A 26,433-nucleotide genomic window follows, 5' to 3' on the forward strand; every position below is an offset into this window, starting at 1 on the left:
AAAGTGTGGAACATTTCAAAGGGTATGAATACTTTTTCAAGGCACCGTAAGCCAGGGATGGCTGGCAACCATGCATCACTAATATAGTCCAAGTCATCCCAGCTGAAAAGAGGTCACTGACTAGAAATAGCCGAGCTGTTTGATTACAATTCTAATTTCACAGATAATGTCAAATTTCTTCCAAAGGCTACGGCCCGGCACCACCATCCATTCTCTTCCTATCAAATGGTCCTTCTTGTTATCTTCACACTGAGGATGTCAGGCCTCATGCAATTAGTTTTGATTTGGTTCTACAAAGGTTACGTCTGGCTATAAATACTTGAAGATAAAAATGACCCCGTGGGGCCCGTCACCAATCGTGTGTCAGCTCCCTCCCAGACTTCTCTTCATTTCCTGACTATAGATCCCCAGCATGTATGACGATTCCCGTCGTATATCGTTGTAGCCTTTTGTTGCCATTACAGAATCCTGTAGAACAATCTGCCTTACATCTCTCCTTACCATAGCTGGTGTCCTTGCTGTCACCCGTTGTCTCCTCGGTGTCAGAATCTTACCGTTGGTTTCCAGTTTCTAGATTCTACCGCCCAGAGTGTCATGTACAGTTGTGCTGAAAAGTTTGCCTCCCCTTGGAGAATTGGTAATATACGGGATGGACAGAAGACATGAGTGAGGAGGCAAAACCCATTTCTTGTATTTCTTATGGGACTATAACTATAGGTGATTCCAGAATGTCCCAATCATAAAACGAAACATTGTAAGGCCGCGTACACACGGGCGGACTGTCTGTCCAACTTAGTCCGCTGAACCGTGTTTCAGCGGACAATCCGCTCGTGTGTGGGCTTCAGCTGACTTTTTCAGCGGACTGTCTGACGAACAAAGTCTTACGGAATTTTTCCGAAATTTTGTCCGTTCAAACTTGGTTTCAGCGGACAGTCCGCTCGTGAGTAGGCAAGTTGGACGAACTAAGTATGGCGCATGCTCAGAAAGGATTTACACGGCCGAAGGTTGCATTGCAGTGTATAGGACGTAGTTTTTCTAGTCCCGTCGTACGTGCTGTACACGTCATCGCGCACGCTTTCAGCGGACTGTCTGCTCATCGTGTGTGGTCAAGTCCGTTCATGCAAATTTTGAACGGACTGTCTGTCGGATTGTCTGACGAACTTAGTTGGGCAGACAATCCGCCCGTGTGTACGCGGCCTAAGTCTTTCGGAATTTCCGTAATACAGTCCGTCCAACTTTGGTTTCAGCGGACAGTCCGCTCGTGTGTGGGCTTCAGCTGACTTTTTCAGCGTGCAGTCTGGCGGACTAAGTCTTTCGGAATTTCTGTAATACAGTCCGTTCCAACTTTGGTTTCAGCGGACAGTCCACTCATGAGTAGGCAAGTTGGACGGACTAAGTATGGCGCATGCTCAGAAAGGATTTACACGGCCGAAGGTTGCATTGCAGTGTATTGGACGTCGTATTTCTAGTCCCGTCGTACGTGCTGTACACGTCATCGCGCAAGTTTTCAACGGACTGTCTGTTCATCGTGTGTGGTCAAGTCCGTTCATTCAAAAGTAGGATGGACTGTCTCTCGGCTTGTCTGACGGACTTAGTTGGCCAGACAGTCCGCCCGTGTGTACGCGGCTTTACAAGTAAAGAATGAAAGTGCAGCGCTTATCACTAAGTGAAGTATCGTGTAACTGAGTATAAATGAATAAACTATCATATAAAACCTAAGTGTTGGTGAATCCAGATGAAGTGAAATCAACAATATAAAGTGTTATAAAAAAAAAATTAGTTAGTTGGCAGAATTAACATCTTTCAATAACCCAAAAGTCCAGTGCATTTAAACATGTGAAAAAAAAAATTCAAGAGCATAAAATAGTGTCCTAATTTAGGTGAACAAGAGTGTAGTTAATCTTGTTCGTTCAGGAGAGAGTGCTTGACCGCGTGGACCCTTCACAGCTACAAATCAAATAAGAAATGGAGGCTTACCAGATCACCGATTAGTACGCACAAATACGAATACCCAAATGATTGGAAGCGGGCAACCGGACAACGACCCAGTCACTCAGACGTTCCACTGTCACCGAGTCGATTCGAGTCTCCTCACCGGACGATTTGCACAGACCGTGTAGAGTTTTTTCGATGTGGGAAGCCAAAAAATCAGCCCACACCTTCGAGTGTTTCGTAGTTCCCAGGTCCGTTCCGGTCCTTTTCGAAAATCTCGTGATGTCGTGCCACCATAAAAACAAAAATGAACAAGTGCACCCGATCGTGTAATAAAGTTTAAACACGTAGAATTTATTTATTATTCAACCGAATAATATTGAGCGCTACAGATGTCTCCACCGAGCCATACAAAAAGTAGACGTAACTTAAAAAAATGAACAATTTTGCTAGCAAAACAAATATAAAATCAACGAATGCTAAAAGCACAAAGGGGGAGCGTAACTACTGGGTAAGTTACGTCTACTTTTTGTATGGCTCGGTGGAGTCATCTGTAGCGCTCAATATTATTCGGTTGAATAATAAATAAATTCTACGTGTTTAAACTTTATTACACGATCGGGTGCACTTGTTCATTTTTGTTTTTATGGTGGCACGACATCACGAGATTTTCGAAAAGGACCGGAACGGACCTGGGAACTACGAAACACTCGAAGGTGTGGGCTGATTTTTTGGCTTCCCACATCGAAAACTCTACACGGTCTGTGCAAATCGTCCGGTGAGGAGACTCGAATCGACTCGGTGACAGTGGAACGTCTGAGTGACTGGGTCGTTGTCCGGTTGCCCGCTTCCAATCGTTTGGGTATTCGTATTTGTGCATACTAATCGGTGATCTGGTAAGCCTCCATTTCTTATTTGATTTGTAGCTGTGAAGGGTCCACGCGGTCAAGCACTCTCTCCTGAACGAACAAGATTAACTACACTCTTGTTCACCTAAATTAGGACACTATTTTATGCTTTTGAATTTTTTTTCACATGTTTAAATGCACTGGACTTTTGGGTTATTGAAAGATGTTAATTCTGCCAACTAACTAATTTTTTTGTATAACACTTTATATTGTTGATTTCACTTCATCTGGATTCACCAACACTTAGGTTTTATATGATAGTTTATTCATTTATACTCAGTTACACGATACTTCACTTAGTGATAAGCGCTGCACTTTCATTCTTTATTTTGTTGTGCCCAGTATCCTGGTTATGGTGTTCAGCTGCTGTTTTTTAATTTAAATTCAAGTTTTTTTACTAAGCGCAGATTTTTTATTATTTTTCTTTTTTTTTTTTTTTTTTTTTTATTTGAAGAAAATTTTTATTAAAGATTATGCAAATACAGCAGAACAAACATGAGTACAGACTTATCTCTTCCAAATGTATTCTGTGGGAGTTTATTATTTTTCTTATTGTAACAAGTAAACCAAGGAAATGCCCCCCCCCCCCCCCCCCCCGTTCAAAAGTCTACATCCCCATCAATGCCAGCAGTCAGTCTTTTCTAATAGTTGTCTATGAGACTGTGAGTTCTTGCAGGTGGTAGAGCTGCTCATCCATCTTATCGAAATGCCTCCAGGTCATGCAAAGTCTTTGGTCATCTTGCATGAACTGCACATTTGAGATCTCCCCAGAGCGGCCCGCTGATATTTGGGTCAGGAGACTGTGATGTGACTGTCATGGCCCCTCTAGAACCTTCACCTTTTTCTGCTGCAACCACTGGAGGGTCACCTTGGCCTTGTGCTTAGGGTCATTGCCCTGCTGGAAAGTCTAAGCCCCTGTACACACGGTCGGAGAATCTGTCGGAATGTGTCTTATCGGACCGTGCCGTCAGATAATCCGACTGTGTGTGGCATGCATCGGACTGATTCCGTCCGAATCTCCGTCCGACCCAATTTTCCAACATGTTGGAAAGATTTCCCAAACAACTGGGCCGGACGGACCTAATCCGATCATGTGTAGAGAATTTTGATCGGACCAAGTGCCACGCATGCTCAGATCAAATTCCTACATCAAAGCTGTTGGCTACTAGCCTGAACGTAGTCCCGTCGTAACGAAATTACGTCATCACGTTCTGAAAGATCGGATTTTTCCCCAACTTGGCCCGACCGTGTGTATGCAACAGTTTCGGACACAATCCGTCGGACTAAATCCAACGGATTTGGTTGGCAAAATCTCCGACCGTGTGTACGTGGGCTAAGAGCGTCCCATGCACAGTTTTCCTGCAGAAAAATGCAAATTGTCTGACAGTTTAATAGCAATATGCTACATTCTCTTGCCATTAATTTCACAAGATTCCCCCCGTGCCTTTAGAGCTCACCCCCCCCAGCCCCCCCAAAACATCAGTGAGCCTCCACCATGCTTCACAGTCGGGATGGGATGCTTCCTCTGGTTGTGATCATAAACCTCTATTTTGGTCTCGTCACTTTAGATCAGTGTTTCTCAACTCCAGTCCTCAAGGTGCACCAACAGGTCATGTTTTCAGGATTTCCACTAATTTGCACAGGTGATTTGATCAGTTTTCATGGCCTCTGTATTGTCTGACACCTCCCCTCAATATCATTCTTACCCGAAAGAATACCTCCACCTCTAGTCTCCAAACCCAACACCCCCCATAAACCAGACCAGACTATATTTGGAGTAAATGGCCAACAGGCCTTGATTTATTTAACCAAAATATATATATATATATATATATAACAAAATATAAACTTTCAATAAATAACCATAATTAACATGTAAACAACTTTCCTTTAAAACTGTATCCTGGGTCATAGCATAAATAGACCCTACTGGTCACTGCACATTACCTTTAACCGCTTGACCTCCAGACGGAATCCCCTGTCTCGGAGGCTATACCAAACCAATGCAGTGACCTACCCCTTTTACTCTTCCCGGTTAACCCCATGTAACCGTGAAGTACCAATCCAACCACCCCCATCACCATGGATGGGTACCACCTATTCTCCACCTGCACCACTTGACCTTCTCAACTGACCCCAAAACACTGCCAACCCACATAATCCTACCCCGCTGAACCATCCCCGAAAACAAAAAGGGAGGGTGGGTGGGAATCACTTCCTCCTCTGCTCTCCGACTGCCCCTGGCTTCCTCTGCATCGTGACTGAAAACGGCAGGCTCCGCCCACCGCTCCGCCTACTCCTATTTACTAAAGCGGCCACTATCCTTGCCCCTTAGACCCCTTTCACACCACACCGCACCTTGCGTCGGTGGTAAAACGCCGCTATTTTTATTTGCGCCGCATTTTGGCCCCTAGCGGGGCGCTTTTACCCCCCGCTAGCAGTCGCGAAAGGGTTAAAACCGCCGGCAATACGCCGCAATAGCGGCGTTTTGCCGGCAGCATTACAGCGCTGCCCCATTGATTTCAATGGGCAGCAGCGGTGGAGGAGCGGTAAACACACCGCTCCTTCACCGCTCCAAAGAAGCTGCTGGCAGGACTTTTTTCTGACGTTCTGCCAGCGCACCGCTCCAGTGTGAAAGCCCTCGGGCTTTCACACTACAGACAATGGTGCTGCTTCTTTAGGGAGTTTTGCAGGCGCTATTTCTAACGCTATAGCGCCTGCAAAACGCCCTGGTGTGAAAGGGGTCTTAAAAACGGTGACAGTGCATTCAAAGCAGCTGTCATGGCGTCCCTACACCCACAGCCTGCTGCTGCGGCTCCGTAGACGCTCTCTGCCTTAGTAATTACCACAGCCGTTTTATTTGAGGGAAATCCTGAAAACATGACCTGTTGGCGCGCCTTGAGGACTGGAGTTGAGAAACACTGCTCTAGTTTACAGTGTGCCAGAAGCTGTGAGGTATGCCAAGGTGTTGTCGGCCATATTGTAACCGGGCTTTTTTTTGGCATTGGCGCAATAAAGACTTCTTCCTGGCAACTCGACCATGCAGCTAATTTTTTGTTCCAGTATCGTCACTAGAGATGTGCACTGGCGAAAAATGTGTTCCTTTTCATTTCATTTGTGTTTTTTTTTTTTTTTTTCATTTTTCGGGTCAGTCGTTATGATCGCAAATTCAAAAATGTGGAAATTCGGAAATTCGAAAATCTAAAAATAAGAAAGAAAATGTGAAAAGTCTAAATAATAACGAACTAACTAATACTAACTAACTATTACATTTATAGGTATTGGAATTTCCTTTCAAATTTGGCTGTTAACGAACGTGACGAATACAAATTTATCCAAAGTTACGAATTATCCAAAATAATGAATACCACATCTAGCCTATCACGTCTCCAACTAATCTACCACTTCCATCAGCTCATTCCCCACAAATACAACCTTTTGTACCACTTGCCCCACCCTTTTAGATTGTAAGCTCTTCTGAGCAGGGCCCTCTTAATCCTCTTGTATTTTATTGTATTATAACCTGTATAATAATAATAATAATAGACAAATGGAATGGAACAAATTAATAATAAAAAATAATAATAAAAAGTTTTTATTATTATTATTATCATTATTTATTATTATTTTGATACTTTCCATTTGTTTAGATGCGGCATTCGTTATTTTGGATAATTCGTAACTTCGGATAAATTAGTATTTGTTACGTTCACTAATAGCCAAATTTGAAAGGAAATTCCAATATCTATAATTTAATGGTTAGTTATTAATTCCAAATTTTCAGATTTTTGAATTTACGAATTTTAGAATTTCTGAATTTTCAAATTTACGGATTTTCAAATATTCAAATTTTCGACTATTCGGAAAAAATTGTTAAACGGGTTTTCGTTCATTCGGAAACATCCGAATTAACGAAAACCCGTTTAACGAATTTGACGAAATTTGATAAATAAAACGAATTTAGGAACGAATTGCACATATCTAATCGCCATATTGTGCTTCTTGCTGTCTTTTTCCAGAGCAGCCTGTATTTCCTGAGGTTAAGGCCGCGTACACACGGGCGGACTGTCCGCCCAACTAGGTTCGTCAAACAGTCCGTTCAAAATTTGCATGAGCGGACTTGACCACACACGACGAACGAACAGTCCGCTGAAAACTTGCGCGATGACGTGAACGGCACGTACGACGGGACGAGAGATTCGAAGTCCTATACACTGCAATGCAACCTTCGGCGTGTAAATCCTTTCTGAGCATGCGCGGAACTTAGTTTGACAAACAAGCCTACACACGGGCGGACTGTCCGCTCAAACCAAGTTTCAGCGGACAGTCTTACGGAAATTCCGAAAAACTTTGTTCGTCAGATTGTCCGCTGAAACTGTCCGCTGAAGCCCACACACGAGCGGACTGTCCGCTGAAACACTGTTCAGTGGACAAAGTTGGACGAACAGTCCGCCCGTGTGTACGCGGCCTAACTGTGGGGGGTTTTCTTTGTATGCCAAACAAATCTTCTGGCAGTTGTGGCTGCATTTTTTCTTGGTCTACCTGACCTTGGCTTGGGATCAAGAGATCCCAGAATTTTCTACTTCTTAACGGGTGGATGAACAGTACTGACTGGCATATTCAGAGCTTTGGATATCTTTTTATATTCTTTTCCTTCTTTATAAAGTTCCATTATCTTGTTACGCAGGTTTTTTGACAGTTCTTTTCTGCTCCCGTGGCTCGGTATCTAGCCTGCTCAGTAGATCCATGTGAGTGCTAACAAACGCATTGCCTATTTATTCACAGACACTTATTGTAATTTAAAAAGCCACAAATGTGTGGAATTAACCTTCAAGTGGCATTGTAACCTGTGTGTGCCACATTCTGTGTCTAAAACAAGGCCAAACATTCCGGGGGGGGGGGGGGGGGGGGGGACTTTTCATCAGGGTGATTTGGGGGATTTCTGTTATCATTATGATTTAAAAAAAAGGAGCCAAATAACGATGTGAAAATAAATGGCTTCATATCATCACTATTCTTAAAGAGGTTGTAAAGCTTTGTTTTTTATTTTCTAAATAGGTTCCTTTAAGCTAGTGCATTGTTGGTTCACTTGCTTTTTCCTTTGATTTCCCTTCTAAATTTTTTATTTTTTTTTGTCTGGATTTCTCACTTCCTGTTTCTCCTCAGTAAACTTCACACCATCATCCAAGCCGTGTTTAGTCAGCCAGAACAGCTTACTGAGGAGGAACAGGAAGTGAGAAATTCAGACAAAGAAAACAAAGAAAAAAAACATTTAGAAGGAAAAGGTAAGTGAACCAACAATGCACTAGCTTAAAGGAACCTATTTAGAAAATAAAAAAATAACCTTTACAACCCCTTTAGATGAAAGACAGAATGTTTTTATTTGCCCGATCAGTTATATTTTCAATATCAATGCCAAAATTTCACCATTTCTGCCGGGTCGGAGGAAAACTTTGGAGGACAACTGTAATTGTATGAGGAGCTGGAGATGATGAGGGTGCCCTCTTGCACAAGTCCCATCTGAGAGCCCCTGGAAGCTGAGACAGGGACTGCTAGGGTGATGGAAGGGTACAAGTGTCAGGAAGAAGGAATGGCAGACTTGAACTTGGGATTGCTGGTGCCAGGTAAGCAGAAGCGCAGGGATGAGGGCACCCCAACTTCACCCAGACCAGAAGAGAGCAGAGCCGGGTCACAAGCTGAGTTTTGGCAGGAAGCCACCGAATCACAAGCAAGATCAAAGTCAGAGACAAGCAGAGGTCACCAACATGTAGGTAGTGAAGTACAGAATTGATAGGCAAAATCTTGGTCAAGAGTCCAGGCCCGAGGTTGGTAAAACAGGTAGGCAGCAGATGTAAACAGGCAAGGGTAATCCAGAGGCAGGTCAGACAAAAGACAGGTCAATAACAGAGTCAAATAAGATCCAGAAATTCAGTGGGCGCTGGTGGGGTCTTTTTTTGTGGGGCGGCAAACAAACAACAACCCCCCTCCCTGGCAGCGTGGCTTGGCTCTGACAGCATCCCCCCCCCACGTTCGGCACGGCTCAGCTCTGACAGCCCCACCCCCCACCTCCCGCGGGTGGTCCGGCACTTACCTGCTGATGTGGTGGTGCTGTGGTGTCCTCTCCTCCTCTCCTGGAATGTGGCTCTGGTGTCCGCTCCTCAAGCTTCCTCCTCCGTGTGTCTCCTCGTCTGCCAAAGCCCTAGGCATCCAATAGTATCGCCTGACGATTTGGCCAATCGGGATTGCATCCTGATTAGCCGGGAGGAACTTTAGTGTGAAAATAGTGAAAATTCATTCGCTATCATCACACAACTGGGTGGCCTCGGAGCGCAATGCTCTGCGCTCCGAGGCTACCCTTTTTTTGAAGCCTATTAGAGCCTCTGGCTCTAACCAGGTTCTTCAAAAAAACACCCTCCCCACATTGGAATCCATGGTCCAGTGCCCTGATATGTAGATCAGGAGGCTGGACGCATGGATTGGGGAGGCAGCGCTTGTGCTCCCTCCAAGGACGGGCCCCCACTGCAGAGATACAAGCTTAATGACTATCCAGCAATGATCCTATGCAGGCCTCAGGTTTAAATCGTCTACTTGGTATCTGTGGTGGACCTGCCCGTGCATTCACGTGAACCCCATTGTGTGCGTGCCCAAACACATGTGCGCACACAATCTCTCTGACAGCTGACATGAGGTTCCTGACAGCAAGTTCATCCATTCCCAAAAACCACAGAGCCGTCACCAAAACGAGACAAACACCTCCCTGCCATTGTCTTTGTCTGCAACGTTCGCGGCAATTTTGCTCATTTCACTCAAGTGACAAATTACATCTGTATATCGGTGATGTTGTCTAGGAGGTGAACGTGGAATCAATTTATCTTTATTCTCATTTACTTAATATCAAAGTGACAAGAGCAAAAAGGTGTAATTTGTAGTTTTCTCTCTCCCTTTGTCATTCTTTGAATAGAAGTGAAACGCTGGAAACTCTTCCCTTGGTTGTGTATTGTCACCGGCTTGGAGAGGTGATAGGGGAGAAGAAGGGAAGCATTGTTCCTAATGGAGAATGACGCATGGACAGATCTGCTAGGAGATAAATATGAATGTTTATGATGCGCACAGCAAACTGGATTTAATTTGACACAGCTGGTAAATGTAGTCCGAAAGATGAGCCCTCAATGCTGTCCGGGACCATTATAAGAAAAGCCCACGCATTTCTCTCACATTGATGATGACAATGAGTTTTTGTTAACTGCCTGCAAAAATAAAAATGACCTGTCTGCAGGGCAGGACTTACCATTGGGCTTGACTGGGCTCAAGCCCATGGGCCCCGCCCAATAGGGGGCCCCACCATGATACATAGCTGAGTTTACTCGGCTCTGCTCCGCTCACAGTCACACCCAGTCCCACCCTATGATGGACATAACACAGGGACTGGGCGTGACCGTGAGCCAAGCTGAGTACACTCGGCTACTCTCGGCTCCGCTCGGGAACTGCGAGAGGACCTGAGAGCCGCCGAGAGGATCCGAGAGGACACGGTGACATTTTTAAACTTCAAGACTGCAATGACAAGGCTGCAAATGACCATGGCTACACTGACAAGGCTGCAGATGGATGGGCAAGGCTGCAGATGGATGGGCAAGGCTGCAGATGGGCACTGATAAGGCTGCATTGATGGGCATTTAAATGTAAGTTTTTTTCCTTAAACTTCCCTCCTAAACTTGGGGTGCGTGCTATACGCCGGCGCGTGTTATACGCCGATAAATACAATAATGTATAGAAGGTAGGGCCCGAAAGTGACTAAAGCCCAGGGGCCCCCACCACCCTAAGTCCTGCCCTGCCTGTCTGTCTCATTGGTCTTTCTTTGGCTTTCGTACTTGACCAATGTATTCGGGATATCACCAGGGCCGTCTTTAAGGCAGGGCAAAAGGGCCCTGTCATTGTTTTGGGGCCCAAAGCAGCTGCCTCATACTTGCCAACTATCCCAGTTTAAATTCCCTCATCCCTTGAAGTTTTAGTCCCTTGCTATGTCCTGATATCTCAGTGTGAAGTGCTGCTACTAATGGTGCCCAGCTCTGCCCTATTGTTGTGTACAGATGACTCACCTGCAGACCTGTGTTTACATGTAAATACCCAACATTCCTATGTAAATAGCAGCATTCATATGTAAATAGCTTCACCCAAAGGCATAGATATGTAAATAAAGGCAGCATTCATATGGGTATCATGCCCCCTGCAGTGAGCAGTATTACTGTACAGTAATCTCTAGCAACCAACCAACAAGCAGAAATCATGTAGTGTAACATCTAGCAACTAATCAGCGAGCCGTAATGTGTGCTGTAACCTCTAGCAACCAGTCAGTAAGGGGTAATGATACACTGTAACCTCTGGCAACCAATTGCAATCGCTGCCTGATCTGATACAGTAAACCGATTTTAAGTCTAGCTGCTATTTATTGTATGTCTCAGAGCAGGCGGAGAGCAAAATTGTATTGGGGGGGGCCCCAAGAACACGTTTGCCCAGGGTCCAATCATTATTAAAGACGGCCCTGGATATCACTCACTCCCCGTATACCCCCCTTTTTCCCATCGGCCCCCCTTTCCTTACTTTATTACCTTCCCCCTTTCCCAATAAAAAGACCACACCGGAGTTTGGAGTGTAAATGGTCATGGCAGCCTTTATTAACAAATCTTCAAACCAAACTTAACCCTTTCCCGCCGAGCCTACGCAGATCTGTGTACTCGGCTTCCGGGGGGTATACCGGGATGATGCCCGCACCTGCAGGCATCATCCCAGTACCGTTTTTTGCAGCGGGCGATTGGCTATCCAGGCATAACAACCGATGCGGCTAAAAGCCGCTCGGCTGTTATGCCGGAGGAGCGGGAGGGGACGTCCCCCCCTCCCGCCGCCTCTCGCCGCTGCTACCGGTGCTCCCGCTCGATCGGGAGCACCGATTCCGTGTCCGATGCCTCCGGCTGCTGGGGAGGAACTGGAACGAAGCCGTAATCGGCATCATTCCAGTCTCCTCATCGTAAACATCGAAGCGACGTCATGACGTCACTTCCCGTTTACTCGGCTGCCAATGGCGCCGGTTTTAAAAAAATATCCGGTATTCAGAATCGCCGTTTTCGGCGATCTGAATACATTGAAGTGTAAAGGAGGGGTGGGGGGTCTTTTAGACCCCCGATCCCTCCATAAAGAGTACCTGTCACCACCTATTACTGTCACAAGGGATGTTTACATTCCTTGTGACAGCAATAAAAGTGAACAATTTTTTATTTTTTTTTAAACAATTTAGTTATTTTAAAAAAAATTAAAAAAATAAAAAAATAAAATAAAAAAATTTAAAGCGCCCGCCGTCCCCGCGAGCTCGCGAAGCAAAGAAAACGCATACGGAAGTCGCGCCCGCGTATGTAAACGGTGTTCAAATCACACATGTGAGGTATCGCCGCGATCGTCAGAGCGAGAGCAATAATTCTAGTACTAGACCTCCTCTGTAACACTAACCTGGTAACCGTAAAAAAAATTTAAAGCGTCGCCTATTGAGATTTTTAGGTACCGTACTTTGTTGTCAATCTACAAGTGCGCGCAATTATAAAGTGTGACATGTTTGGTATCTATTTACTCGGCGTAACATTATCTTTCACATTACGCAAAAAAATTGGGCTAATTTTACTGTTTTTTTTGTTTTTTTTTTCATGAAAGTGTCCCTTTTCCCAAAATGTTGCGTTTAAAACACCACTGCGCAAATACCGTGTGACATAAAATATTGCAACAATCGCCATTTTATTCTCTAGAGTCTCTGCTAAAAAAATATATATAATATTTGGGGGGTTCCAAGTAATTTTCTAGCAAAAAATATGGATTTTAACTTGTAAACACCAAATTCCAAAAATAGGCTTAGTCATGAAAGGGTTAAATAACTTTATGGCCATCATTCAACAATGATAGAGGAAAGCCCGGCAGCAGTAAGCGGAAGGGTAAAATTCTATGACCAAAGGGAAGGGCCATAAACAGCAAAAAATTAAGCTGAACCCAAACCTCGTCCCTCCTTACAATACATCCGAATGAAGCAGCATGTGCAGTAGAGTAATAGCGCTGCAATAAATAAACCCTGGAGACTGGAGCCTGATTTTTCCCAGTGGAATTGTTGATATCTTATTTAGTCCAAGTATAGAGCCGATAGCCACTGGACAGGTAGCAGGACATAATCATTTCCTTGTCTCCCTAGAGAGTTATCACAACACAGGTTTGGACTGGACCAGCCAAGGCCAATATCATTTTCAGGTAATTAAATGATTACTAGAAAATGTATAAAACAGAGATACATATAAATACATTACGTCTATGCTCAAAGAAATGTGAGATGAATTTGGCAGAAAATCCAATGACACTCTTGCCTGGTCAGAATTACACAAATCTCAATATTCCTCTTCATCACTGTTGTTCTCCACTCTGTACCAAGTCTCCCATATGGTCCCCACCTGACAAGACCAGAAGCTTAGTATGACAAATGTTACATTCTCAATGCTGTATTAGTATGATTTTCACATGATGAACCAACCACAAGGCAATCACACAAATTGTCAGGACCCATGTCTGAGCCTGCGACCTCTGCTGTGTTAGGCAGTGTCTCTTCTTGTTGAGCCACCTGGGGTGCTGGACAGCTCCCTGGACAATTCTTTGAACCTTGTTTCCCTGGATCCTTGAACCCTTTGCTCCTCCCATGAACTTTCTATTTTAGCCATGCCTTTACACTTCCTGTTTGCCGGATTATTGTGCTCTCTCTAGCCAATATCTCCCTCCTGTCTCTCCTGCTTATATCCGTATCTTCAGTACTACTTGTTACCGACCTTTGGCTTATTCCTTTTTCTTGACTTTGTATTTGCTTGGTCCCAACCTGCAACCACTTGTTAGTGATCGTTGGCTTGTTTACTGACTACCCTTCCACTTGATCCCAACCTGCTATATCTGCTACTGGACCCCGGCTTCCTCACTTCCTGGTGGAATGATCCTGAGGACGAGACCTGGTATTAACACACTGCAAAATCCATCTCCACCATAAGCAGCTCTGGTGAATACCAGTTAGTGGTTAAACCCCACACTACGGGTGAGCCCGCTTCATCCGCCAGGGTGACCTGCTTTGTGTACTTCTCCGAGTAGTCACTGGGAGCCTCTCTACTGCTACAGCTACTGGTCTCCAAGCCTGACCCCTGACCATGACATAAATGTGAGATCTTTTAAAATAGTCTCTCTCAACCTTTTTTTACAGCAGAAAAACCTCTGAAATAATGTTCAGGGCCCAGGGAACCCTTGCAAAAACAATTCATTGATGGTCGGTTGGAAAAAAAATGCTCCTTACATTGATGGCTAGGGAAACAAATGCCACCTTACAGACAGCTAAAAAGATCAATGGGTTTATGCAGCAGGTTCTACCAAGTGGTGTTCACCCCAGAATTATGCAAGCACCATCCAATAATAGGTCTGTCTGCCACAGCTCAAGGCACACCTCTGGGAGAACTCTTGGGTTCCATGAACCATGGTTGAGATGGCTTCTCTAAAATGACAAAAATTCTGCTTCTGAACCTGCCTTTCCTTCTTTGATTATTCAATTAACTTTTTGTCAGAAACCATGAAACAGACTGAGACAGAAGTACAATCAAATCACACTTGTTTATTAACCACTTGCTTACTGGGCACTTAAACCCCCCTCCTGCCCAGACCAATGTTCAGCTTTCAGCGCTGATGCACTTTGAATGACAATTGCGCGGGCATACAACACTGTACCCAAATGACATTTTTATCATTTTTTTTCCCACAAATAGAGCTTTCTTTTGGTGGTATTTAGTTACAGCTCGGAGTTTTATTTTTTGCTAAACAAACAAAAAAAGATGCAAAAAAAAAAATCATGTTTAATAGTTTGTTATAAAATTTTGCAAACGGGTCATTTTTCTCCTTCATTGAAGTGCGCGGATGAGGCGGCACTGATAGGCTGCACTGGTGGGCACTGATGGGCTGCATTGGTGGGCACTGATAGGCTGCATTGGTGGGCACTGATAGGCTGCACTGCTGGGCACTGATAGGCATAGTTAAGGCGGCACTAATAGGCACAGATAAGGCGGCACCGATGGGCACAGATAAGGCGGCACTGATGGGCAAAGATGGGCACAGATAAGATGGCACGGATGGGTGGCACAGATGGGTGGCACGGATGGGTGGCACGGATGGGCACTGATAGGTACCACTGATAGATGGGACTGATGGGCACTGATAGGTGGCAATGATAGGTGGCTCTGATAGGTGGCACTGCTGAGCACTGATGGGCGGCACTGCTGGGCACTGGTAGATGACACTGATGGGCACGGATATGTGGCACTGGGGTGCAGCACCTTTGTTGAGGCAGATTGTGGGCACTGCTGGGTGGCACTGTGGGCACTGCTGGGTGGCACTGTGGGCACTGCTGGGTGGTACTGACAGGGGGCACTAACTTTTTATTAATGTTTTACTGGCAGGGGGCAGGTGGGCACTGGCAGGGGGCAGGTGGGCACTAGCAGGGCTGGCTGTGATCGGGACTGATGTCCCGATCACGGCCGCCGGTGATCGGCTTTTTTTTTTTTACTCCTCGCGCTGTCAGCGCGAGGAGGAATAATAGCCGATTACCGGCTCCGTTATATCACATGATCAGCTGTCATTGGCTGACAGCTGATCACGTGACAAGGGGTCAGGATCGACCCCTTGCACGGATCGGTGATCAGGCGAGTCTCACAGACTCACTGATCACAGAGCGCGCTGCGCACGCCCCTCAGGGGGCACGAAGGGCGCTCGTGCACGGGACTACGTCTATTGACGTCGTCCCGGAAAAGGAGATCCGCGCTGTAGTCGTCATTCGGCTATAGCGCGGGTCTCAAGTGGTTAATAAAAATAAAAAGGTAAATAGAAAAAAGCGTAGTCAAGCATAGCCAGAGTCCAGTAGCCAGATCGGGTAGTCAGCCAGTCCAAAGTTCATTAACCAGATCGGGTAATCAACCAGGCCAGAAGTCAGGGATCCAAGGAGAGCAACCGCAAGCAGGATAAGAAGTCAGGAGGGATGTCAGCAAGCCAGTCTTAAAACAAACAGCAGGAGATGGATCCTTGTGATGTGACCAACGCGAAGGCAAATGAAAAAGTGAGCAGAAAGGCTTTAAATAGGCAGGTCAAACTAGCATCTTCGGGAACAGCTGGTAACCGTGGAAAGAGAAGAGAGCTGGCAATTAGCCGACAGCTGAGCGGCCAGCCAGAAGGAGGAAGGGCTAAGCCAGCCCTGACACTTTTATGAAGGTTTGCTCGAAATGGTTTGCATGATTTTAAACAGGAAGTGTTTAGGAACCAAATGCTTTGTACCTTATAGGTGGGCCATATTGCCATATGGGCCAAAATATTACAGGTTATAGTCTCCGTACAAATTTATCATTGTAAATATCTATACATCTGTAAGTACTGGTCTGTGTTAAACCATATAGAGCATTAATATTTATGCCTGGAGGCTATAAACTGGTACTTGGCCCATTTTCCACCTAGTGCTTTCTCAACAACAAAGCTTCTTGCCCTGTAAGTGGTCTTCCCATCTACTGCTTCTTCTCTAAGGACCTAACCCCCGAAATGTCTCATTTTTTTGTTAAGTCCCCTTTTTGAAAGATTTCATTACCATATCATACGTCTAGCAATTTTACACCCTGCTTCACGGAGCCTCCGTCACCGCGAGTGGCAAACATAAAGACAACAAAGGCATATCCCGGGAATGGAATCGGCTTCCATTCACCGGCTTCCCTCACATCGGGGGCTGTCAACCTGAAAAAGAGGTGAACACAGTTCTAAATGCATCAGAGGCATGAGGTCCTTCTGGAGCTCCTAGGAAATATAACATAAGCAAGAAACAATGAATACTTGTATTACTCGAGTTCTGGTGTACCGGCAAGGAGAAGATTAACTTCACAATTGAAAAAAAAAAAACAGGAAAGAAACTTCTATTTCAGAATGGCTGTGATCAGAGAGGCGAGAGAACTGCCTGGCTCCTTCATACTGGGAATTGTGCAGGAAATTTCAACTTTCCATTATGTGACAGGTTGATAGTCTGGAGACGCCAGGGCCTGTTCAAATGGAAAAAAGAAAAGAGCAAAGGCAACATGCTGGGCTCAGGACTTTGCTCAGAGAGGAACGTGTCAGGGATCAAGATGTTTTTCTACCCAATTTCTCATCAACTGTTCTGCCTGGATATTAGCATAACAATTAACAATGTGCTTTGTGCTTTTGGATTGATTATACTTCGGCTACTATTGAATGTTATTTCTATTCTACAATGCAAAGAGTACAGAGGATGATGGCTGCACAAACCCTTCACCCGGTGGCGGAACTAACAAAGTCACAAAGGTCGCACTTGTGACTGGGACCCAGAACGGGAGTAAAGGGCCCTGGGATCAGTGGGAAGGGCCCTGGGCCTGGAGGGAAAGGCCTTGAACTCGGAGGGAAGGGCCCCGGGCCTGGAGGGAAAGGCCTTGAACTCGGAGGGAAGGGCCCCGGGCCTGGAGGGAAAGGCCTTGAACTCGGAGGGAAGGGCCCCTGGCCTGGAGGGAAAGGCCTTGAACTCAGTGGGAAGGGCCCCGGGCCTGGAGAGAAGGGCCTTGAACTCGGAGGGAAGGGCCCCCGGGCCTGGAGGGAAAGGCCTTGAACTCGGAGGGAAGGGCCCCGGGCCTGGAAGGAAGGGCCTTGAACTCGGAAGGAAGGGCTCCGGGCCTGGAGGGAAAGGCCTTGAACTCGGAGGGAAGGGCCCCGGGCCTGGAGGGAAAGGCCTTGAACTTGAAGGGAAGGGCCCCGGGCCTGGAGGGAAAGGCCTTGAACTCGGAGGGAAGGGCCCCGGGCCTGGAGGAAAAGGCCTTGAACTCAGTGGGAAGGGCCCCGGGCCTGGAGAGAAGGGTCTTGAACTCGGAGGGAAGGGCCCCCGGGCCTGGAGGGAAAGGCCTTGAACTCGGAGGGAAGGGCCCCCGGGCCTGGAGGGAAAGGCCTTGAACTCGGAGGGAAGGGCCCGGGCCTGGAGGGAAGGGCCTTGAACTCGGAGGGAAGGGCCCCTGGCCTGGAGGGAAAGGCCTTGAACTCAGTGGGAAGGGCCCCGGGCCTGGAGAGAAGGGCCTTGAACTCGGAGGGAAGGGCCCCCGGGCCTGGAGGGAAATGCCTTGAACTCGGAGGGAAGGGCCCCGGACCTGGAAGGAAGGGCCTTGAACTCGGAAGGAAGGGCTCCGGGCCTGGAGGGAAAGGCCTTGAACTCGGAGGGAAGGGCCCCGGGCCTGGAGGGAAAGGCCTTGAACTCGAAGGGAAGGGCCCCGGGCCTGGAGGGAAAGGCCTTGAACTCGGAGGGAAGGGCCCAGGGCCTGGAGGGAAAGGCCTTGAACTCGGAGGGAAGGGCCCCGGGCCTGGAGGGAAGGGCCTTGAACTCGGAGGGAAGGGCCCCCGGGCCTGGAGGGAAAGGCCTTGAACTCGGAGGGAAGGGCCCCGGGCCTGGAGGGAAAGGCCTTGAACTCGGAGGGAAGGGCCCCGGGCATGGAGGGAAAGGCCTTGAACTCGGAGGGAAGGGCTCCGGGCCTGGAGGGAAAGGCCTTGAACTCGGAGGGAAAGGGCTCCGGGCCTGGAGGGAAAGGCCTTGAACTCGGAGGGAAGGGCCCCGGGCCTGGAGGGAAAGGCCTTGAACTCGGAGGGAAGGGCCCCGGGCCTGGAGGGAAGGGCCTTGAACTCGGAGGGAAGGGCTCCGGGCCTGGAGGGAAAGGCCTTGAACTCGGAGGGAAGGGCCTCAAGTTTGAAGGGAAGAGCCCCGGGACTGATTGAAAGGGCCCCTGCAGTCAGGGGGGGGGCCTTCATGCTTATCGGCAAGGGGACCCTGAAGGTTCTAGTTATACCTCTGTCTTCACCTTATAATTGTCTGCAGAATATTGTGGAGACATGGGTCATGATCATCAAAGGAGACTGAACTAACTGAATAGTTGGGGGGGGGGGGAATATTCAACTAACTAGTACAAAACTCCTACCTAAAATGTAAGTGAACACAAAAATAAAACTTTAATATACAGTATTGTGGCTTACCAGTCCTTAGATATGGTGGCTGCATTCGTTTTATTTTTCAAGATTTTTTTTTTTCTCTCCCAATCACAGACTGCCTCTTGATCATACCCCTTGCTCATATATAGCCTGCATCGTGCCTCAGGCTGAACAGACTATGGAATCCAGGCACAACTCATGTCTGCACAGTGTCCTGTAACCCCACCCCCACGTAGGAGAGGCATGGTCACATGACAGAACTTTTTAACCTTATAAAAAAGTTAGAAAAAAAAATAAAAAAAATTAAAACCATGATCTTGCATAGTTAGAACTCTATTAGAAAGCGTCTATAACATTGTATGTTCACACTTCACAACTAGTTTAATACCAAGTAAAGGATAACTCACAAGATGTATAATGGTTTTCTATGAATGTCCCTCTAACTGGAATCACAGAAAGGAAGCGTAGCGGTACCCCCGTAGGGGCTGCTAAGCGATGTGGCCCACCTGTCACCCTGCCCAGCCCAGTCACTTCCCAGACACTCCAAGACAATGAACAGTCCTTTGCTTTGTTTTCAATATTTTATTGAGGGAGTTTAACTTGGATGGGGGATGGTAAATATGGGATGCCCAGTAGAATAACGGCAAAATTGCTAGGGGCGACTATATACACTCTTTGTACACTCCTTCAGACTCCTCCTACACAACTCTTCTATGCAGACTATTGCTCTCCCTCTCTAGGAGTAGATAGCAAATGGTTATGCCTAACAATGGCTCAGCCAGGCCTTGGGGATTGCCCTTTGCAGTCAGGGGCCGCGGGCAGAGGCGTAACTAGCATCTTCAGGGCCCGGGTGCAAGAAACCATGAAGGGCCCCCACCAGGGACGTTGCTGGGTCTACAAAAGATCTCGGGGCTAGAGCCCATAGCAGCAAAGAAAAGAAAGTCATACACTTGGGCGGGCATACACATGTATATTAGAGATATATATATATATATATATGTCATTACATATCTGAGTACGGGTCCCCCACTTACATCAGGGACCCCAGAGAACTTTCCTACTTACATTAGGGTCCCCAGAGAGTCCCCCCTTACATTAGGGTCCCCAGAGATCTTCCTTTACATCAGGATCCCCAGAGATCTCCCCCTTACATCAGGATCCCCAGAGAGCCTCCCACTAGATCAGGGTCCCCAGAGAGCCCCCCCCCTTACATCAGGGTCCCCAGAGAGCCTCCCCTTCCATAAGGGGCCCCTAGAGAGCCCCCTTACATCAAGGTCCCCAGAGAGCCTCCCCCTACATTAGGGTCCCCAAAGAGCCTCCCCTTCCATCATAGTCTCCAGAGAGCCTCCCCTTCCATAAGGGTCCTCAGAGAGCCCCCTTACATCAAGGTCCCCAGAGAGCCTCCCCCACATTAGGGTCCCCAGAGAGCCCCCTCCTTACATAAGGTTCCCCAGAGAGTCTCCCCTTTACATCAGGGTGCCCAGAGAGCCCCCTCCTTACATCAGGGTCCCCAGAGAGCCCCCTCCTTACATCAGCGTCCCCAGAGAGCCCCCTCCTTACATCAGAGTCCCCAGAGAGCCCCCTCCTTACATCAGAGTCCCCAGAGAGCCCCCCCCTTTACATCAGGGTGCCCAGAGAGCCCCCTCCTTACATCAGGGTCCCCAGAGAGCCCCCTCCTTACATCAGCGTCCCCAGAGAGCCCCCTTCTTACATCAGAGTCCCCAGAGAGCCCCCTCCTTACATCAGAGTCCCCAGAGAGCCCCCCCCCCCGTTACATCAGGGTCCCCAGAGAGCCCCCTCCTTACATCAGGGTCCCCAGAGAGCCCCCTCCTTACATCAGCGTCCCCAGAGAGCCCCCTCCTTACATCAGAGTCCCCAGAGAGCCCCCCCTTTACATCAGGGTGCCCAGAGAGCCCCCTCCTTACATCAGAGTCCCCAGAGAGCCCCCCCTTTACATCAGGGTGCCCAGAGAGCCCCCCCTTTACATCAGGGTCCCCAGAGAGCCCCCTCCTTACATCAGCGTCCCCAGAGAGCCCCCTCCTTACATCAGAGTCCCCAGAGAGCCCCCCTTTACATCAGGGTGCCCAGAGAGCCCCCTCCTTACATCAGGGTCCCCAGAGAGCCCCCTCCTTACATCAGCGTCCCCAGAGAGCCCCCTCCTTACATCAGAGTCCCCAGAGAGCCCCTCCTTACATCAGCATCCCCAGAGAGCCCCCTCCTTACATCAGCATCCCCAGAGAGCCCCCTCCTTACATCAGAGTCCCCAGAGAGCCCCCCCCTTACATCAGAGTCCCCAGAGAGCCCCCCCTTTAAATCAGAGTCCCCAGAGAGCCCCTCTTTACATCAACGTCCCCAGAGAGCCCCCTCCTTACATCAGCGTCCCCAGAGAGCCCCTCCTTACATCAGCGTCCCCAGAGAGCCCCTCCTTTACATCAGAGTCCCCAGAGAGCCCCCCCTTTACATCAGAGTCCCCAGAGAGCCCCCTCCTTACATCAGAGTCCCCATAGAGCCCCCTCCTTACATCAGAGTCCCCAGAGAGCCCCCCCTTTACATCAAGGTCCCCAGAGAGCCCCCTTCCTTACATCAGGGTCCCCAGAGAGCCCCCTCCTTACATCAGCGTCCCCAGAGAGCCCCCTCCTTACATCAGCGTCCCCAGAGAGCCCTCCTTACATCAGAGTCCCCAGAGAGCCCCCTCCTTACATCAGAGTCCCCAGAGAGCCCCTCCTTACATCAGAGTCCCCAGAGAGCCCCCTCCTTACATCAGAGTCCCCAGAGAGCCCCCTCCTTACATCAGAGTCCCCAGAGAGCCCCCCTTTACATCAGGGTCCCCAGCGAGCCCCCTCCTTACATCAGGGGTCCCCAGAGAGCCTCCGCTTACATCAGGGTCCCCAGAGAGCCCCTCCTTACATCAAGATCCCCAGAGAGCCCCTCCTTACATTAGTATCCCCAGAGAGCAACCCCTCTTACATTAGTCTCCCCAGAGGGCCCCTTCCTTACATTAGCGTCCCCAGAGGGCCCCCCCTTTACATCAGGGTACCCAGACAGCTGACCCCCCCCCCCTTCCAGAGGTTTCCCTGTATCTGGCTGGTGGAGGTGGGAGGCGGCGATCGGCAACTCTATGGTGTCCACATGCAGGGGGGATCTCCCTGGAGCTTGTAGTTCTTCTCCCGAGTGTATACAGTGGAGAAGAGAGGGGCCTCTGACCAGGGAATGTATCAGAAACAGTGTACAAGCAGAGCGACTCACTGAAAGTGAAACTGATACCTGCCCGGGTCAGAGGCCCCTCCCCTTTCCTCTCCACTGTATACACTGACACTCGGGAAGAGAGAACTACAAGCCCCAGGCACATCCCGCCGCTCACAGGCACCATAGAGCTGCCGATCGCCGCTTTCCACCTCCCCCCAGTGCTTTCTAAAGTGCCAGCCAGAGGTGCAGGGGAGATGCCAGGTCTTGGGCCCCCCCACAGTGGCAGACCGGCAGGGCCCAGTCGCAAGTGCGACTGCGGCGACCCCTATAGTTCCGCCGCTGGCTGCGGGTCCCTATAGTGTAGTAGAAAATACTGTATGTAAGTCCTGTAAGAAGTAGCTGTCCTAGGTGGACTACTGCTCCCAATCAGTCCTCTTCAGGTCCTGCCAGCCCTCCTGGCTGCAGCTTCCTGACATCACTGCCCATGACATTGCAATCCTCTCTACTGGCTCCACACCCGGCTCTGGCTGTTTCCTCTCAGTCCTCTCTGGCGTGCCTCTCCAGTCCTCCCGACTGCCCATGTCACTCACCAGTCCTCCTGGCTGCAACCGGTGGTTCCCTCCTGAAGCCTTTCCTGGCAGTACAAGCCCCTGCTGTCCTCTCTGACTCCTCCTGTGCCTCTGGCGTCTCTCTCCAGTCCTCCTGACTGCCCGCGTCCCTCACCAGCCCTCCTGGCTACAACCAGTGGTTCCTTCCTGAAGACTTGCCCGGCAGTACAAGCTTCTGCTGTCCTCTCTGACTCCTCTCTGGCCTCCTGCACAGTGGCGGCCCGCCCATAGGGGGCGCCCGGGCGCCGCCCCCCCTCTCCCTAGGTGTAAAAAAAAAAAAAAAGTAAAAAAAAAAAAAAAAAAAAGTTAAAAAAAAAGTAAAAAAAAAAAACGGGCCCTTTAAGACATTTAAAAAAAAAAAAAAAAATGTCATTTAACAATTTAACATAGTGTACTGTGGCGCCGGTCACAGTGCACTATGAGAAGCGCCACGTCCATGCAATCACAAGATTGCATTCATGGCGCTTCATTTGCGGGTTAAAAACCCGCCTTGCGGCGCACAGCAGAACGCCGACTAGCTTCCGCCCGTAAAATCACTGTGATTCTACGGGCGGGAGCATTGTCACTCTTAGACAGGCAGTCACTTCCGGCTTTCGGCTGCTTCACGAAACCCGGAAGTGACGTAGGCAGCTCCGTTCCTTAGCCCGAGCGGAGCTGCCAGACAGTGAGAGGTGAGTCACCGCATAAAGGCTTTCTAGCCTCTACTTTGTGGAGAATGTTCGTGCATTTAGCTGAATGAATGCAAAAAGCTTTCACAGCCAGAAAGGTTTCCCCAGGCCAGGCGACTTTTGCCGTGGCCAATCAGAGAATGAGCTCTGAAGGGGGAACTCCACGCCAAATTTCTGAAAAAAAATTTGACGTGGGTTCCCCCTCCGAGAGCATACCAGGCCCTTAGGTCTGGTATGGATTCCAAGGGGAACCCCCTACGCCGAAAAAACGGCGTGGGGGTCCCCCCCAGATCCACACCAGACCCTTATCCGAGCACGCTACCTGGCCGGCCAGGAAAGGGGGTGGGGACGAGCGGGCGGCCCCCCCCCTCCTGAGCCGTACCAGGCCGCGTGCCCTCAACATGGGGGGGTGCCTTGGGGGAGGGGGGGCGTGCGGCCCCCCCACCCCAAAGCACCTTGTCCCCATGTTGATGAGGACAAGGGCCTCTTCCCGACAACCCTGGCCGTTGGTTGTCGGGGTCTGCGGGCGGGGGGCTTATCGGAATCCGGGAGCCCCCTTTAATAAGGGGGCCCCCGGATACCGGCCCCCCACCCTATGTGAATGAGTATGGGGTACAATGTACCCCTACCCATTCACCTGTGAAAAAAAGTACAAAAAAAAAACACAACACAGGGTTAAAATATTTTATTGCACAGCTCCGGGGGTCTTCCGTCTTCGGGGGTCTTCTCGCCGGACTCCTCCGCTATCTTCTTGTAGCTCTTTTACTAGCGGAGGAGTCCGGCTTTCTTCCTCGCCGCCGGCGTCTTCTCCCGACTTCGGGGGTCTTGTCCCCCTCTTCAGTTCTTCTGCCGGGCCACCGCGCCTTCTTATAGCTCTTTTACAGGCGGTGGCCCGGTCTTCTGCTGCTGCCGCCGCCGCCCGTTCTTCTTCTTCTTCTTCTTCTTCTTCTTCTTCTTCTTCTTCTTCAGGAGATGTTGCCTCGACGATCTCCCTGGCCGGAATGCCAGGGACGCGCTGTGCTGCCACTTATATAGGGACAATGGGTTGATGTCACATGGGTTGGTCACATGGGTTGATGACATCAACCCATGTGACACCGCCCCATTGTCCCTATATAAGTGGCAGCACAGCGCGTCCCTGGCATTCCGGCCAGGGAGATCGTCGAGGCAACATCTCCTGGAGAAGAAAGAGAAGAAGAAGAAGAAGAAGAAGAAGAACGGGCGGCGGCGGCGGCAGAAGACCGGGCCACCGCCTGTAAAAGAGCTATAAGAAGGCGCGGTGGCCCGGCAGAAGAACCGAAGAGGGGGACAAGACCCCCGAAGTCGGGAGAAGAGGCCGGCGGCGAGGAAGAAAGCCGGGCTCCTCCGCTAGTAAAAGAGCTACAAGAAGATAGCGGAGGAGTCCGGCGAGAAGACCCCCGAAGACGGAAGACCCCCGGAGCTGTGCAATAAAATATTTTAACCCTGTGTTGTGTTTTTTTTTGTACTTTTTTTCACAGGTGAATGGGTAGGGGTACATTGTACCCCATACTCATTCACATAGGGTGGGGGGCCGGTATCCGGGGGCCCCCTTATTAAAGGGGGCTCCCGGATTCCGATAAGCCCCCCGCCCGCAGACCCCGACAACCAACGGCCAGGGTTGTCGGGAAGAGGCCCTTGTCCTCATCAACATGGGGACAAGGTGCTTTGGGGTGGGGGGGCCGCACGCCCCCCTCCCCCAAGGCACCCCCCCATGTTGAGGGCACGCGGCCTGGTACGGCTCAGGAGGGGGGGGCCGCCTGCTCGTCCCCACCCCCTTTCCTGGCCGGCCGGGTAGCGTGCTCGGATAAGGGTCTGGTGTGGATCTGGGGGGGAACCCCACGCCGTTTTTTCGGCGTAGGGGGTTCCCCTTGGAATCCATACCAGACCTAAGGGCCTGGTATGCTCTCGGAGGGGGAACCCACGTCAAATTTTTTTTCCGATTACATAAGGGGCGTGTTTTATGAGAAGTGGGAGGGGCCAAAATGGTGGGCGGGGTCATGATGGGCGGGGTCTGGCGCCCCCCCATCCAAAAACTTCACCAGCCGCCACTGCTCCTGCATCTCTCACCAGTGCTCCTGACTGCCCATGTCACTCACCAGCCCTCCTGTCTACAACCGGTTATTCCCTCCTGAAGCCTTTCCTGGCAGTACTAGCCCCTGCTGTCCTCTCTGACTCCTCCTGTGCCTCTGGTATGCCTCTCCAGTCCTCCTGACTGCCCATGTCACTCACCAGCCCTCTTGGCTGCAACCGGTGGTTCCCTTCTGAAGCCTTTCCTGGCAGTACTCCTCTCTGGCCTCCAGCGTGCCTCTCCATTCCTCCTGACTGCCCATGTTACTCCCCAGCCCTCCTGGCTGCAACCGGTGGTTCCCTCCTGAAGATTTGCCCAGCAGTACTAGCTCCTGCTGTCTTCTCTTACGCCTCATGTGCCTCTTGTTCAGATCCTTCATGCTTTCTTGAAGGGCCCCATCCTGCACCCGAGCCCCAGGCCCAAGATCAGCCCCCCCCCCCCCAGACTGGGGAGCTCCCTCAAAGGCCCCGACAACCTAGTACTCCATCTCCAGTTCTTCCACCCAACAACTCCTCCCCAGCTGGGCTGACTCTGGGTATCTCAAGGAGGCCTGCCCCCTGCCAATACTAGTTGGGGATTGGTCAGGGCTCCCTGAGACACCCCATACAGCTCCACCTCTCTTCCCCTCCCTTTCTTCTAGAATCTAGAAGGAAGAGGGAGGTGACAGTGGAGTGATGCTGTCTGTGAGTCACAGCTGCTACTCTGAGCCACTCCCAGCCCACACAGATCAAAATAAGCCAAGGCCTGTCTAAATGTACCTGTACTACAAACATCCTCACTTCTAGTACCTAGGTAGGTAGAGGGTGCTACAATAGGATTTACTGTCTGAAAATAAGAAGCACCCCCCCCCCCCCACTCCATAACCCCAGAGACAGAAATTCTGGACCAGACATTCACTGACTTTCCCTCCCTATTACTCATTGGCTTCCACAGAAGGTTTTCTTCCCATTGATTCACTGTATAGAAGACCTACATCCCCCTCATTGATC

Source organism: Lithobates pipiens, unplaced genomic scaffold (assembly GCF_037356315.1).
Source record: "Lithobates pipiens isolate NorthernLeopardFrog02 unplaced genomic scaffold, aLitPip1_a1.2 Scaffold_162, whole genome shotgun sequence".
Taxonomy (NCBI): Eukaryota; Metazoa; Chordata; class Amphibia; order Anura; family Ranidae; genus Lithobates; species Lithobates pipiens.